This window comes from Cynocephalus volans, chromosome 4 (genome assembly GCF_027409185.1).
Source record: "Cynocephalus volans isolate mCynVol1 chromosome 4, mCynVol1.pri, whole genome shotgun sequence".
Classification (NCBI taxonomy): domain Eukaryota; kingdom Metazoa; phylum Chordata; class Mammalia; order Dermoptera; family Cynocephalidae; genus Cynocephalus; species Cynocephalus volans.
Window position 1 is genome coordinate 25,942,069 of NC_084463.1, and position 14,334 is coordinate 25,956,402.

A 14,334-nucleotide genomic window follows, 5' to 3' on the forward strand; every position below is an offset into this window, starting at 1 on the left:
TTTTAAATCGGAACACTTGATCTCCTTGCAATATTAACCTCATGCCAAATCAATCCAGCTAACCCTCAAAACTGAATCAATATACTTCCATACTTCCATGTCTGTTTATTACTGGAGAAAAATCACATCACTGAGATTTGAACCAATGCAAATACATAGTCTGTTGTCCAGAAATGCCAATTATTTTTTATTTTCTCTCTACTCCCCAAACATTGTTAAGAATCTACTCTCTTGAGTCTGTACCCAGTTAGACCCCTATTCCCCTGGCAACACCATCCTAGCACAGTTAATCAGACCACAAATCAATGAGTCATTTAGTTTGTCCCCTAAGATTTTGGAACTAGGTTTAAGTCTTTACTCATCTTCATTGAGTTGTTAGAACTAGGAAATAATAATAATATTTTTTCCAAAGAAAGAGGAGGAGGAGACAAAGCAGCAGCAGCTCTTATTGCACCCAAAGAAGCAAAAACTGGAAGCAAATTCTTTGATTCTTTATTTCTCAGTTCCTGGTTCCATTTGCTTGTTCTTCCATTTACAGTTCTTACACTGAGTTCTTTTAAATATTCCCACTTGTCTTCTTCCTCTCCCCACTCTCCCTTTACCTCCTGAAAGAAAAAAATATCACACTGCTTCAGATTTCTTTGACTGCTTTATACTGTCCCCTTACATGTCAGCTCCCTAATTTCCATTTTAAAAAAATTACTCTTGTAGTTGGATATACAGGTTTGAGACTCAGAAACAGGTTAAGAATCAGGATACAAATCTGGGAGTTGTGCACATAAGCTCAGGGAGTGAATAAGATAGCCAACCCCAAACTTCAGAGGTCTAGTACAGGTGGATGCCCTAGCAAAGGAGACTTAAAGACAGAAGGAACTCTAAGAGTGTTGTGTCAAGTCGGTCAAGACAAGAAAGTGTCAAGAAAAGGGAAATGAGATAATGATGAGAGTTTAAGTAAGAGTAATGAAGTATCCATTTTTGCATTAAGACAGACACCACTAATGATGCAAGAGAAGAAAGCAAAGGTAAAGGGTTTTAAGAACAGATTTGTGATAGGCGAATGTAATGATGGCCCTAGAATCTAGGCTGGATAAGAAAGAACAGTGAAGGCAGGAAGTGGGTGATGGGCAAAAGCTGGAAGAAATAATGGAATAATAATATTGAGCATAATATAAGTACTGGGCATAATTATTCATTACATTAGCAAATAACTAAGGAGACTGAATTTCTTTTCCCAGTCAGCTCAATGAAATATCAAATAAGACAAAATAAATTACAGTTGCTTTAAAATTTCAATTAATTTGCCTTACACCTTTCCTCCCTGGAAGGAATAAGAAGAGGATAGAGAAGGCACTGTTAAGTGGAAAGACATGTAAATAAAAAGATACATTAAATTTGGCAGGAATGTTGAGTTTATAAAATAGAGTAGTGGAAAATAAGCCTAGAAAAGGAAAATGAAGTCAGAGGTTAGGATGGTTTTGTATATCATGACAAGGAGTTTGAACTTTCTCCTGTAGGAAATGAAAGTGACAAATTCTGAGCAGAAGAGGGGCAGGAACAGGTGTGTTTTAGGAAGAAAACTCTAATAGCAGCACATACCTTTCATGACAAAAAGAGAGGAGGAAGATAAGAACCATAACACCACTTTTGGAATTTGCAAAGACAGACTAGGAAAGAGATGATAGAAACCTATAGTATGAAAATGGCATGAAGAATGATGAAGAGTATATTTTAAATGTATACCTTGCTTAAATTCTGACACCTGTGAAATTATCATCACAATTAAGATTATGAATATATTCACCAACGCCAAAAGTTTTCTTGTATCTCTTTGTAATCCCTCTTTCCTCCTACTCTCCTCCCATCCATGGTCAGGAAATCACTGGTATACTTTCTATTACTATACATTATTTATCATTTTCTATAATTCTATATGAATGAAGTCATATGGAATGTATTCTTTTGTTGTCTGTCTTAGTTCATGCAGTATAATTATTTTGGGTATTACTCATGTTGCTACACGTATCAACAGTTCATTCCTTTTTATGTCCAGGTAATATTCCATTATATGGATACCACCACTCATCTATCCATTGTTGTTGACAGATATTAGGATTGTTTCCAGTTTTGGACTATTACATGTAAAGCTGCTATGAACATTCATGTACGAGATTTTGTATGGACACTTCTGTCTAAGTATCTAGGAATGAAATGGTTAGATCATGTAGTAGGTATATGCTTAACTTACGAAACTGCCAAAACTGTTTTCCAAATTGGTTGTGGCATCTTACATTCCCACCAACACTGTATGAGAATTCAAATTCCTTTACATCCACACCATTCTAGTATGTATGGAGCAATACCTCATTGTTATTTTAATATGCATTTCTCTGATGACTACCGATGTTGAGCATCATTTTATGTGTTTGTCATTTGTATATCCTTTTGGTGACATGTCTGTTCTAATCTTTGCCTATTTTTTTAAATTGAGTTCTGTTTTCTTATTGAGTTTTGAGAGTTCTTTATATGTTCTGGATAAAAGTCCTTTATCAGATATAATCACTGCAAAATTTTCTCCCAGTCTGTGGCTTATCTTTTCATTCTCTTAACAGTCTTTTTCAAAGAGCAGAAGCTTTATTTACATTTTGATGAAATTCAATTTATTATTTTATAAATTGTTCTTTTGAGGTTGCATTTTAAAAAATCTTTGCCTGATCCAAAGTCACAAAAATTTTCTCCTACATTTTCTTCTAGAAGTTTTATAGTTTACACTTTACATTTGAATATATCATCCATTTTGAGTTAATTTTTGCAGACAGTGCAAGAAATAAAGTAAGGTTTATTTTGAAGGCATATGTATATCCAATTGTTCCATTACAATTTGTAAAAGAGACGACGTTTCTTCACTGAATTGACATTGGACCCTTTGTTGAAAATCAGTTGTCCATGTGAGTATGGGTCTATTTCTGGACTCTATATTCTGTTCCATTTATCAACTTATCTATCTTTCCACTGATACCATAATCTCTTGATACTGTAGCTTTATAATAGATCTTCAATTACTGTTAGTTCTCCAACTTTGCTCTTTTTCAAATTTGTTTTGGTTATTCTAACCTAGGTCCTTTGCATTTCCATATGAATTATTTAATCTGCTTGCCAATTTCTACACAACAGCTTGCTGGAATTTTGATTGGGATCAATTTGGGAAGAAATAACATCTTAACAATATAAAGTCTTCCAGCCAATAGATATGGTATATTGCTCCATTTATTTGGGTCTTCTTTAATTTCTCTCAGCAAGGTTCTGTAGTTTTCAGTGTAGAGATCTTTTACTTTTTTTTTCAGATATAGCCCTAAGTACTTCATACTTTGATGCTATTATAAACTAGTTTTATTATATTTCTGACTGATATTATACTTGCTAGTCTGTGGTCTACATTTAGAGTAACAAGGTTCCCACATATTGTCAAAAGTATTTATATTTAAATATGTATTATGTATTTTAAATACATAAATTACTTTATTTCTCCTTTATATAATGTGTGAAAATTTATATTGACTTTTTTAGGAATTGTGTATGTATGTATGTAGTTATGTTATTTGTAAATTTCATTTCAGAATCATAAGAAGGTGTTTTAGAAAATATTTGTCATAAAGAGGGGGTGCAGGGTTTGACGGGATTAAGAATTACTGCCCTAACCCATTTTGTCAATCATTTCCATGAAACTGAATGTTTAAGTATCACTTGATGAGATTCATTCTTATGTTATAAATTAACAAATTATCAAGTAGCAAATTCATCTCTAAACATCAATGATAGTTGCTAATGGTACTAATAAGAAACATAACAGCAGCAACAAATAAAGAAAATAAATTAAGAAAATTTACACACTTCTATGATCCAAAAGGAAAAAAAATACAAAATTGAAACTCACCATGTTTGAGTTCCGGTCCTAGCTAGACTATGTACTTACTGTCTTTGTAAAACACCACAAATTTACCTAAATTCCTTCATCTCCAAATTTCTATCATTTTAAACTGGCAGTTTATGACCAGATGGTTCACTATCACCTTTTCTACTATAAAAATTTATAATTCATATAAGCAGAAGCCATTACTGTTCTTTAAAGTACTACTATGATCTGTTCTTTGCCCAGAATGCCTACATTTCAATCTAAGTTCTGAACTGAACAGCAGAATAACAACGAGCTAGTTGTTTAACCCTTTTGTTAGTTTATTCATCTGTGAAATGACATAATAATAGTACCTTCTTCATAGAATTGTGAGGATTAAAGGTTAATGGGAAGAACTTAAACAGCACACATAAGAAGCACTTAAGAAGTGTTAGCAACTACTTTTATTTGCAATACCATATACCTCTTCTTCTTTTGGAATTATGTAACAGTACAGATGAAAATTTACAGTGTAATATAATTTCCTATTATTTACTGGAGAGAAAACATTTTGCTCTATTTGATTTTGACTAATGAAAAGGTAGGTGCAGCTTTGGATTCCACGTTATTACATGAATATGACAGTCATTATACAAATAAACAGGTAAATTGCCTTCCTCTATTAACTGCTTCAAGGGATAATGTTTCAGAATAACTCCTCTTTGGATAAAGATTTTCCTGAAAATAAATTATTTGGAACCACATTAAACTCTTGAGGTAAGAAAATTTTTATTGGCCAAGAATCATTTCTCTGATATTTGAGCACAAAAACACTCACACAATATTCTGAGATAACTGAAAAATAAAATAGCTAATCCTTGGATCATCTTGTGAACAATCAAGAGAACATGAGCTGGATAAAATTCTGTTGATCTCTAAATGGATTAACTGTATCCCAAATGTGTTTTAAGGAAGATCTTCTTGGGGGGAGAGGGTACAAAACAATTGCTAAACAGGGTTTAATTGCTTCCTTTATCTGTGCACACAATAAACAATGGGAGGCTGGATCAGCAGTTTTCACATTTTCTGCATAATAATCATCTGAGGAACTTGTTAAAATTCAGACTCTTGCCCCCATCTCAGGAAGTACAGAATAGGGACATGCCCCAGGAAGGCTGCTCATGAATATTCAGACTGGATAGACACAAGCTGCCTCCTTGCCTGGCAGTTAATGAACCCATAATGAACTAATGACAGCTTAACAACCCTACCAAGCAGTGTGCTACACCTGGAACTTTGTGGTTTTTAAACAGAAACTTAAAACCCAAAAAACCCACAGTGCCTGCACACTAGAATAACAAATGTGCAGACTAGACCAAAAAGGGCAAACTCAAGGGAAAAGTGACTCCAATGCACATGACCGAAAACTTCAGAAACTCAGGGACGCATGACAGGAAGCTGATACAACCTTGTTTCAGCCTGTTAGGTCTTAATTACCCTAGATCCTTCTCCATGGCCAAATATTCCTCCCCTTAGTTAGGACAGAGAAACATTTACGTCACAGAACAACATATAAACCCTCCCCTTAAGAATCTGTAGCACATTCCTTACTCAAGAGGATGCACATACACCCTTCTGCGTATACTTTCACTTTACAACGAAGTCCTGTTGTTTGTGTGTTCCATCTGTCTGTCCCTCTTTCTTTTCTTTCACTGAGCAAGTGCTCACCACATTACAGACTTTGTTTGGTCCCATGAAAGGTTCTCCTTCATGGTTTGACCAAGAACTTAAAAACCACCATCTGGTATCATATCCCCTGAGATTCTGATGATCAATATCCAGTTTTAACACATTTCTGAAGTCATTCTGATGTTAGTGGTTCCCAGATAAAATTCTGAGAAACACTGCATTAAACAAATAATCTGAAAAGATATTAACATATTATATCTGTGTAATGCCTTTCACCTGAGAAAAAAAGGCTCTCAGAGGCCTCACCCCACATTTCAAACAAAAGTCTACAGACAGGAACGCAACACTGTTGGTGATGCCCGTTAGTTTAAAAATGAAGAAAACAAAAAACAAAGAGTTTTTTTCTGAACCACATTATGTGATGAAACACATCAGAAAACAAAGACCAAAGATTCAATATACTTCTTAGAAGACAAAAAAACACAGATTTCAGAATTTCAAATTACTGTAGTTAGTATAATTTCACACTTCCTACTCCCAGAAGTTTAAAAAAAGAAAGAGAGTCATGGTACAATTTAAACACATAGATGAACTTATCCTTCTGTTCCCACAGTCAATTATGGCCGGGGCTAGTACATTATGTGGAATCGAACTTGCCAAACTGCTGATCTTTTCCAACCACCAGCTGACGAGCAAAGCTTACCTATAGCACACATGGATAAAAATACAGTCAGTCTCACATACTACCCCACAATTACTAAAACAGAATTTGGGGCTTAGGCCGTGGGATTTGATATTTTTAACAAGTTCTCCTGGTGATTCTTATATACACTAAAGTTTGAGAATCAGTGGCAAAGGGAGAGTATAAAGAATTATTGGTAACAGAGTAACGAATATGGCAGTATAGCTCCCTTAAATATATTCAGTAAATGCTATTCCTTGGACCAACTTCATTTGCAAATTAAGACAACAATTCAATAGCACTAAACACCTATTAGAATGGCTAAATTCTGAAAAAAACTGACAATTACCAAGTGCTGGACAGGATGTAAAGCAGCAGGAACTCTCATTCACTGCTTATGGGAATGTAAAATGGTACAGCCACTTTGGAAGGCAATTTGGAAGTTAAAACTAAACATACTCTTACTATATGACCCAATGATTGCATTCCTTAGTATTTACTCAAAGGAGCTGAAAACTTTATGTACACACGAAAACCTGCACACGGATGTTTATGGCAGCTTTATTCATAACTGCCAAAAACATGCAAGCAACCAAGATATCCTTTAGTAAGTGAATGGATAAATAAACTGTGGTATAGCTGAAACTCTGAATATTAGCTAGTGATAGAAAAGGAGCTATCAAGCAATGGAAAGACAAGGAGTAAGCTTAAATGCATGTTACTAAGTGAAAAAAGCTAATCTGAAAAGGCTACTGATATGGGTTGACTGAGTGTCCCCTCCAAAGCTCATGCAGAAGATTGATCCCCAATGTGGCAGTGCTGAAGGTGGATCCTTTAGGATGTGATTGGATTGTGAGGGCCCTGACCTCATGAATGAATTAATCCATTAATGAGTTAATAGATTAATGGGTTGTTATGGGAGTGGAGTGATGGCTTTATAAGGGGAACACATGAAAACCATTCTTGCCATGTGATTGCCTACATCACCACAGGACTCTGTAGAAAGTTTCCCCCAAGAGGGCCCTCACCAAATGTGCCCCCTGGACCTTAGACCTCAGAGCCTCCAAAACTATAAGATATAAACCTCTTTTCTTTATAGATTACCCAGTTTCAGGTATTCTATTATCAGCAACAGAAAACGGACTAATATAGCTACATACTATATGATTCCAACTATTGTGTTTTGGAAAAGGCAAAACTATGGAAATTAGTGTCTCTCAGGGAGGAAGAGATAACTAGGTAAAGCACAGGAGATGTTTAGGGTAGTGAAACTATTCTGTATGGAACTGTAATGGTGGATACATGTCATTTGCATTTGTGAAAACCCATAGAATGTACAACACAAAGAGTAAATCCTAATGGAAATGATGGACTGTAGTCAATAATAGTGTATCAATACTGATTCATTAATTATAACAAAAAGCAATCCCTGAAATTGTCAATAGTTGTGGGCTAGATTTGAAACTGTATTTTTATCCATGTGATGCTGGCCTGGATATTCCTCAAACTATTCTTCTAGAAACAGTGCTTACTCTGTGTAGTAGGTAAACTCAGCTAATCAGCATTTTGCCAATTTTATTCAATGTATTATAAAGCAAGATGTGGATAATATGGGAAAGTCTGTGGAGGGGGAGTATTACATGAAACCCTGAACTATCGCTCAATTATTCTGTAAATCTGAAACTGTACTAAAAGTCAGGTCTATTAATTATTTTTCAAAATAATAATAAATTAAAACAAAGTCACAACACAGCAACTGCACAGCACCAATTCACCAGTTCACTGCAATATGAAGGTACTTCAAAAGGTTTGTGAAAAAGTTGAATTAAAAGATACATGATATATAAAATATAAAGGAAAGGTCTCCTCCTCCATACTAAGACCTACAGACTTTCATGCCCTGACAGTTGGCCATAAAAGAGACAACACACACACAACATTGACAAAAGAATAAGTGGAGTCCACATAACATGTCATAAACACATCAAACTGAGCAGAACTGCAAGTGCAGACACATGGGGCCTGCATACCCACAGCACGTTTCAGAAAGCTTACTGGCAGTGCTCAGAGTGCAGCACCTCAGCTGATTCTGTTTCCAGGGAAGCAGCAACCACATCCTTGCTCCCCTTCTTTCCTGAGAATGGTCAGCACTAAATGATCTCAATCCCCAGGAAGACCACTGTCCTGGCCACCCCAATGTCAAGATAAGCCCACTGTCTCCTCTACACTGCTAAGGAAGGCAGGCTGCACCTCTGTGCTTCCTCCTTCATGGTGCACAGAGAGACTGGCTGACTGAGGTACATGCTATTCCATGCCTGACTAGTCTGCCTCCTCCCACTTACAGAAGCATCAGTGGGTCATCTGCACATCCTCCCCTCAGAAGAAACCACGAGACTGCCCTCCAAAGTCATCTCCTCCAGGAATTCCTACTAGACCTTCCAGGACAGTAGGAAGAGAGACCCTGAGGAGAGTACCAAGGCCTGCTTATCCTCCATGTTCTGCCTTGGGACATGGTGCCAAATGTCAGAGGGCTTTCCACCACAAATGAAATGATGGCCTAGTGTCAGCCTGTCAGCTTGAGGTGGGCCCTTCTCAGATGCTGCCTGAGGACAGCAGGGGGGCAGGGCACCCACGGAGCAGTCCTTCCAGGTCTCCTTCCTTCCAAGGCCCTCCAGCTCTCTCCGGTAATGGCAAACACCCTTAAGTTCTGCCTGCCCTTGACCTGAGGGCCAGCCTAGCTCAGGTAGGGCCCTGCTCTGTATGGAATTTGTGTGAGAGTCGCCTTAAGGGGCCTTCAGGCCAGCCCTAAAGGTGGCCCAATCCACGTCTTCACCCAGGACTGTCTGGTACCTACTATGGGCTGAAATGTGTCTCTTCAAAATTCATATGTTGTATTCCTAACCCCCAGTACCTCAGAATGTGAATATTTAGAAATAGGGCTTTTAAAGAGGCAATTGATGTTAAATGAGGTCATATGAGTGGGCCCTAATCCAGTCTGGCTGGTGTCCTTATAAGAAGAGATTAGAACACATACACTCACACACACAGAGGAAAAGCCATGTGAGGACACAGAGAGAAGAGAGAAGCGGCCACTGGCAAGCCATGAAGAGAGGACTCAGAAGAAACCAAATCTTCTGAAACCTTCGTCTTGGACTTCTGGCTTCCAGAATTGTGAGAGTAAACTTCTGTTGTTTAAGCCACCCAGTCTGTGTTATTTTGTTCTGGTAGCCCTAGCAAACTAACATAGCACCTAGTAGACAAATGAAAGAATATCAGGAAAAAAAAAATCTCACAAACTCACCAAAAACATATATATGATTATTTGCATTCTGAATTTATATCACCCATCTATAACAGAATATATAAAGTACCAGGAAATCAGACATAATTTACATTAGAGAAATTTTTAAATCTGAATATTATCCTTCTAAAAGGAGTCACATTTAAAAAATGCCTTTATAAAAAACATGTTTCTCTAATACTTTTAGACTGTTAGCTGGGTTGTAAAAATTAAAATTTTAATGTAATATATCTACTGCAGAAAGTAAGATCCACTAGTAGCCTAAACTAGTGGTTTTAAGCTCTACTGAGACCCTTCGGCCGTTGCAGGAGGCCTGAGGAAGGCTGACCAGATAGGCTCCTTGGAGTGTAAGGCCCCCTGTGCTTGACTTGAACTAACCAGAGCAGCTCCACTGTTACCTTTTCTTACACTACAGTGTAATTGTTTGATTAACAATTCCACTCGGTTAAAAATAAACGTACGAAAACCATTGGACTAAGCTATTATTCCAGTTATTTCAAACTTGAAAATAAGGATATAAAAAGGAGTTTGACTTAAAGTTATCATGTACATGGATAATTATGATTATCTTCCTCTCTCAAGAGAATATCTCAGGAGGGGCATACACTTACAATATACAAATACCTAACAAGGATAGGAACATCATGAATGGCCTGAAGAGGAGTTTTTCCCCAGCAGACAATTTATTAATCATCACATAAAAACACGGTAACAGCAATGTTTCCACCAGTAAATATGTATGCTTTGCAATCTACAGTCTGCTTAATCTCACCTACATTTCTTCCTGGTTAGAAAGGAAAGATGTTCCCCTTCTATAAAACAGAACACTGAAGTTAAGAGAGTTGATAATTTGAGAGTGAATGTAGAAATCATGCTTAGTGCTCTTCAGGCAATGGGATATAACAGACGAAGATCTGAGTCCCTGCTCCATCACCTACTAATCCTGGCCATTTATTAAACCTTGAAAACTCTATCATCTCTCCATAAAAATAGGGGATAATAACTACAAGTTTTGTGAAATTAAGGAAAACACTGCATGTAAAGTGCTGAGGAATAATTTCCACATAATAGGTACTCAACAAATGTCTCCAAGTTCACACCTTCCCCCGCAAGGGGCGCTCTTACAAATGGACTAGTGTGTAGGAACAGCAAGGAACAATGAACTGTGTGGATTCTTAAAGTACAGGATTCCTTTTTTACAAAAAGTTTTGACAGTGACATTTAAAGACTTGCTCCTGGTTTTATGGGCACCCTCCATATCAACTCTCCTTCTCACAGGCACAAACCGAAGTGATCGCCATAGATACGACTGTCTTTCTAAGACTAATCGAGACAAAAAATAGCACTGCTACAGGCACAATTTTTCATTATCAATTACAAATCAATCCTTGAAGTTAAAAAATTTGTTTTTATTTGAAATAATTTGCTTTATAAATAAAGTGATTTTAACTCATTTTTGGACTAGTTAATTTATGCTAACTTTGAGAATAATGAGTTTGTTTAGGCAATAAGCTAATTTGTATGACTCTAAATAAAATGGGAAGATAAATCTGTACCTGGCATAGAGTTAGCACTCAAAAAGAAAAAATTGTTACACAAATGAAGAGAAAACCTGCTACTATTTTTATAATCACAGAATTAAAATGTTGAGAAGGAATAGAGAGATTATAAATGGAACTCTCTGATTTTAAGAAGAAACGCAGTCCAAACAAAGCAAATGACTTGTCTAAAGTTGTAATAAGAAGAGTTAGCACCAATGTCAAAACCAAAACATAACTGTCATTTTAAAGCCAAATTTATTTTTTGGTCATCTTTGAGACCCTAATGTCTATAGCTCATTTCCATGAACATGGAAATTGACCCCTTAATAGAAAAAAAGGTAACCCCAGTCTTCTATCTAGTTTTATATTTACTAATCAAAAGCATCTATTAAACACAGCAGTTAAATCAGAGCACAAATGGAGAACCCCAACTGTACAAATAAGAAAAGTTGTGGGGTAATATGGATATGATTTTTCTGGTCTTAATCACCAAATTAAATTGCCATAAGATGCTTTTATAATAGAGAAAAGGACAGATGAAATTACATTTGTAAAATAAAAAACAATTATTTAAATTTAAAAATCAACATTTATTGAGTGAAAAATATACATCAGGCTTGATCTAAGTCATTTACATTTTTATCTTCTATCCTCTCACATTTAATCTTCACGACAACCCTGTAAAGAATAGTCCTCCAATCTCCATTTTAAAAGTGGGGAAACTGAGACATGGAGAGTTAGATAAATTGCCCACAATAAATTAAAACCTAGGCAATCTGATGCCAGAAGTCCCACTCCATACCATGCTATACTGTTTTAAATTATATTATTTTCTAATATATTTTATAAAAAGCCAATAATTAGTTTTCATTTAATATGTAATTAAGCTCAAAATGTTTATATAATAGTTACCAAATTAATAACTACATAGTATGAGTATTTTATTTACAATTTTAGTAACACTTTTATTTTATTTTATTTTTTTTTTAATTTTATTTTGTCGATATACATTGTAGCTGATTAATGCTCCCCATCACCAAAACCTCCCTCCCTTCTCCCTCCCCCCCACCCCCCCAACCATGTCCTTTCTGTTTGTTTGTTGTATCAACTTCAAATAATTGTGGTTGTTATATCTTCTTCCCCCCCCCCCCCCGGTTTGTGTGTGTATGTGTGTATGTGTGTGTGTGAATTTATATATTAATTTTTAGCTCCCACCAATAAGTGAGAACATGTGGTATTTCTCTTTCTGTGCCTGACTTGTTTCACTTAATATAATTCTCTCGAGGTCCATCCATGTTGTTGCAAATGGCAGTATTTCATTCGTTTTTATAGCTGAGTAGTATTCCATTGTGTAGATGTACCACATTTTCCGTATCCACTCATCTGATGATGGGCATTTGGGCTGGTTCCAACTCTTGGCTATTGTAAAGAGTGCTGCGATGAACATTGGGGAACAGGTATACCTTCGACTTGATGATTTCCATTCCTCTGGGTATATTCCCAACAGTGGGATGGCTGGGTCGGGTCGTATGGTAGATCTATTTGCAATTGTTTAAGGAACCTCCATACCATTTTCCATAGAGGCTGCACCATTTTGCAGTCCCACCAACAATGTATGAGAGTTCCTTTTTCTCCGCAGCCTCGCCAGCATTTATCGTTCATAGTCTTTTGGATTTTAGCCATCCTAACTGGGGTTAGATGGTATCTCAATGTGGTTTTGATTTGCATTTCCCGGATGCTGAGTGATGTTGAGCATTTTTTCATATGTCTGTTGGCCATTTGGATATCTTCCTTAGAGAAATGCCTACTTAGCTCTTTTGCCCATTTTTTAATTGGGTTGCTTGTTTTCTTCTTGTAAAGTTGTTTGAGTTCCTTATATATTCTGGATATTAATCCTTTGTCAGATGTATATTTTGCAAATATTTTCTCCCACTCTGTTGGTTGTCTTTTAACTCTTTTAATTGTTTCTTTTGCTGTGCAGAAGCTTTTTAGTTTGATATAATCCCATTTGTTTATTTTTCCTTTGGTTGCCCGTGCTTTTGGGGTCGTATTCATGAAGTCTGTGCCCAGACCTATTTCCTGAAGTGTTTCCCCTATGTTTTCTTTAAGAAGTTTTATTGTCTCAGGGTGTATATTTAAATCCTTAATCCATTTTGAGTTGATTTTAGTATACGGTGAGAGGTATGGATCTAGTTTCATTCTCCTGCATATCGATATCCAGTTATCCCAGCACCACTTGCTGAAGAGGCAGTCCCTTCCCCAGTGAATAGGCTTGGTGCCTTTGTCAAAGATCAGATGGCAGTAAGTGTGTGGGTTGATTTCTGGATTCTCTATTCTATTCCATTGGTCAGTGTGTCTGTTTTTATGCCAGTACCATACTGTTTTGGTTATTATAGCTTTGTAGTATAGCTTAAAGTCAGGTAGTGTTATGCCTCCAGCTTTATTTTTTTTGCTGAGCATTGCTTTGGCTATTCGTGGTCTTTTATTGTTCCATATAAATGTCTGAATAGTTTTTTCCATTTCTGAGAAAAATGTCTTTGGAATTTTGATGGGGATTGCATTGAATTTGTATATCACTTTGGGTAGTATGGACATTTTCACTATGTTGATTCTTCCAATCCAAGAGCATGGAATATCTTTCCATCTTCTTGTATCCTCTCTAATTTCTCTCAGCAGTGGTTTGTAGTTCTCATGATAGAGATTTTTCACCTCCTTGGTTAACTCAATTCCTAAGTATTTTATTTTTTTGGTGGCTATTGTAAATGGGCAGGCTTTCTTGATTTCTCGTTCTGCATGTTCACTATTGGAGAAAAGAAATGCTACTGATTTTTGTGTGTTGATTTTGTATCCTGCTACTGTGCTGAAATCATTTATCAATTCCAACAGTTTTTTTGTAGAGGTTTTAGGCTGTTCGATATATAGGATCATGTCATCTGCAAACAGGGACAGTTTGACTTCTTCTTTTCCAATCTGGATGCCCTTTATTTCCTTCTCTTCTCTGATTGCTCTGGCTAGTACTTCCAACACTATGTTGAATAGGAGTGGTGAGAGTGGGCATCCTTGTCTAGTGCCTGTTCTTAAAGGAAAAGCTTTCAGCTTTTCCCCATTCAGGATGATATTAGCAGTGGGTTTGGCATATATGGCTTTAATTATGTTGAGATACTTTCCCTCTATACCTAACTTATAGAGGGTCTTTGTCATGAATGAGTGCTGAACTTTATCAAACGCTTTT

At 36.4% G+C, this 14,334-nt stretch overlaps 1 protein-coding gene across 1 annotated transcript in view; it reads right to left on the reverse strand.

Annotated features, from left to right (window-relative positions):
• The window catches only part of ARHGAP32 (Rho GTPase activating protein 32), a 350,041-nt gene that overhangs the window by 75,535 nt on the left and 260,172 nt on the right, over window positions 1-14,334 (reverse strand). The gene's annotated exons all lie outside the window — the stretch shown is intronic.